Raw genomic sequence first — 3,851 nt, 5'->3', positions numbered from 1 at the left:
CAGTAGGTGCTGATTTTGCAGTGAACCAATCGAAAGGCTGCTCTGCGGACTCCTCCTTACAGTGCAGGAGACAGAGTACAGGCTGCTGTTTGAATATGTTATCTGTGCAGCAAAGGTTTTGGGTTACAATATTCTTGTCAAAAAGACTGATCTATACAAGTCAACAAACTGTCACACTCAGCGGTTCAGTGATTTGGCATCATCCTCTGTTGGATTAATATTCATGGTCACATTTTACAATAAGATTTCATTAGTTCATGCATTTACTAACATGAACTAATTATGAACAGCATTTATTAATCACATTTCAACATTTACTAATCCATTAATACCATCTAAATTCTTACTGTAATTGTTATAATGATAGTAGCAATTCTAATAAATAGAAACATCTGTTGGACATATTTTGTAGTTTTCTCATGTAAATACTAAATAGAAGAGCAGATCTTTGAATGGAATATTCATTAGACAGAACAGGGGATATATGGAGTGGTAGAATGATAGGAAGATAGACAGAGAGACAGAATGAATGTGAAGGATAGAATGATTGTTACATCAAATGATAGATAAAGACAAGCAGATTGACAGACAGAATAATAAGACAGACAGACTGGCAGGTACGTCATGATAGATAGATAGATAGATAGATAGATAGATAGATAGATAGATAGATAGATAGATAGATAGATAGATAGATAGATAGATAGATAGATAGATAGATAGATAGATAGATAGACGGACGGACGGACAGATAGATAGATAGATGGATAATAAGATGGATGGATGGATGGATGGATGGATGGATGGATGATGGATGGATGGATAGATGGACAGAAAAACGGCAGACAGACGGATGGATAGATAGATGTATAGATGGATGGAAAGATAGAACAATAGAAAAATAGATAGACAGAACGATACATAGACGTATGGACGGAAGGACACAGATAGATTGACTGATTGATTGTTTGACTGATGGATGGATAGATAGATGGATGGATGGATGGATGGATGGATGGATGGATGGATGGATGGATGGATGGATGGATGGATGGATGGATGGATAGATAGATAGATAGATAGATAGATAGAGATAGATAGATTGATGGTTAATTAGATAGATGGATGGATGGATGGATGGATAGATGGACGGATAGATAGATAGATGTATAGACAGATGGAAAGATAGAACAATAGAAAAATAGATAGATAGACGGACGGACGGACGGACAGACAGATAGATAGATAGACAGATAGATAGATTGACTGATTGATGGATGGATGGATGGATGGATGGATGGATGGATGGATGGATGGATGGATTAATTGATTGACTGACTGACGGATAGATAGATAGATAGATAGATAGATAGATAGATAGATAGATAGATAGATAGATAGATAGATAGATAGATAGATAGATAGATAGATAGATAGATAGATAGATAGATAGATAGATAGATAGATAGATAGATAGATAGATAGATAGATAGATAGATAGATAGATAGACAACAATGCGGTAATGACACTTTTAGACTTCTTTTTCTCTCAAACTAACTCACAATATTTGCAAATGTGAGCATCATAGATGTATTTGTGGAGATGCTAGAAAATAATGACATTTGCTGATCGCTGTGAGGACGCCTGCAGCTCAGGGAGACACAAACCACTCAAACACTTTACATGAATGCAAAAGAGCCAGAGAATGTTCCCACACTCAATGAAGACAGCACACATAACTTGCATAATAGACACTCACAACTCACTGCTGCTCAACTTACCTAAGCTTGTTGTCATAAACTTCGGAATAAAAATAAGACTAGTTATTTGCAGTGTTTGTTAGATCCAAATGAATCATCACAGGATGATGCAACTTAATTATCCCTTTTAAGCAACCTTAAAGGGACAGTTTACCAAAAACTGAAAATTCTGTCATCATTTACTCACGCTTCACTTGTTCCAAACCTGCTTGAGGTTATTTCTTCTATTGAAGACAAAATAAATGATTTTGAATGGTTGAGTTTCCTCATTTTGTTGAACACACAAAAAAGTTATTTTGAAGAATGTTGGAAACCTGTAACCATTGGCTTTCATAGAATTAGTTTTTCCTACTATGAAAGCCAATGGTTACTGGTTTCTAACATTCTTCAAAATAACTTTTTTTGTGTGTTCAACAAAATGAGGCAACTCAAACATTTTTCAAAATCATTTGTTTTGTCTTCAACAGTAAAAATAAACTCAAACAGGTGAAGCGTAAGTAAATGACAGAATTTATTCTTTTGTGTTCAACAGAAGCAAGAAACTGAAAGGTATAGAACCACATTTCATTAAAATTTTTGATTCATGGGTGAACTATCCCTTGAATCAAACTATAACTGATCGCTTACCTCCGTATGCTACCAGTTTGTCCAGTGGCTGGCCATGTGCGTCACCGGACTTGAGACGCAGAGAGGAGTTGACCAAGACAATGGGGTTCGAAAGAACAGTTCCAGAAAGCGGATAAGAAAAACAGAAGCCAAAAAATAAAATAAACAAGTAAATAACAGGGTGAGAATCTAAAACTGTGGCAAAAATCAGGCAAGGGTTTTTGTTTTTCTGGATTGCTTTTTAAGACTGTCTGTTGGTTTTAGGGAAGTCGGTGGGCGGGTCAATAGGTGCTTTTGAAAACACTATTGGTTGGGTTTAGAGGAGGAGGATGGTGGGTCAGTCGATCGGTCAGTCAGTCAGTTGTTAGCGGCCTCTGGTGGATTTACACGAGAACAGCAGGCATGAACAACTCTCTTGAGAGAAATTTGAGATCTCAAAGAGCGTACACAGCGCCCTCTGGTGGATTTGCGAAAACCAATATGTATATAGCGGTACATTTTCAGACTGAGCATGGTTTGCATATTTTTATCCCTTATATGGTTAAATGCCAAAGATACAGGGATTTTAGTTTGGCTCCATGAGTAAATAGTACAAAAAAATCCAATGTTTAATCTAATAAAGTTCCAATAAAGGCAGCACAGACTCTCATTCTCTGTCAGGATTCTGCCACTTCGGTCTTGTTAATTCTTGTTTTGAAGTCCAGACACTAGTCCTTCCCTTAATGAACTCCTTTTTTTAATCATTATATAAGAACTTTTGTAATCATTTAAAGACATAATTCACTCTAACATTAAAATTCTGTCATAGTTTAGTCCTCCTTCACATGTCACAAACCTGTTTGGGTTTCATTTTTTTAATACACAAAAGAAGACATTTTGAAAAATGCAGAAAACCTGTAACCTGTTATGAAGCGGACAGGAGACAGAGGTAAGGAAACGTTAGGGTGTTTATTAAATGACAACAAGGAGCACATGAAGGATAGCCAGGAGGATCAGGAATGATGTTGGGGTCTTTTCCTCCGTGGCTGGGTAACAGGAATACACGAGGATGGACAGCACACACCAGATACAGCTGACAGAGGATGACACAGACTTGGAAGGACTGGAAGACAGGACGATTCGGGTGGACCAGGAAGACTAGGAGGAATACAAAGAGAACAGGTAAGTAAAGCGTTTGTTTTAGCTGAGGATGACTACGCTGAGTGGTCGCTCAGTTGTCCGCTTTCGTCGAGACGAGCCCGGACAATGAGCGACTGGAGTGCTGTGCTTTTATCTGGTGCTCGTGAATGTGATGCAGCTGTGTGCTCATTAGAAGTCAGGTGATGGTGATCTTCGTGAGTGGGGATCGTGAGAGCCTGACCAATCCGTGACAGTACCCCCCCTCCCCAGGGCCCGCTCCTGAGGGCCGACACCTCCGACGCCGTGGTGGTCTCCCTCTGCCTCTAGGCGCTGGGAACTCAGGGTGGCTCTCATGAAACTCCACC

This window comes from Danio aesculapii, chromosome 25, assembly GCF_903798145.1.
Source record: "Danio aesculapii chromosome 25, fDanAes4.1, whole genome shotgun sequence".
Lineage (NCBI taxonomy): Eukaryota > Metazoa > Chordata > Actinopteri > Cypriniformes > Danionidae > Danio > Danio aesculapii.
This window is presented reverse-complemented; position numbering follows the sequence as displayed.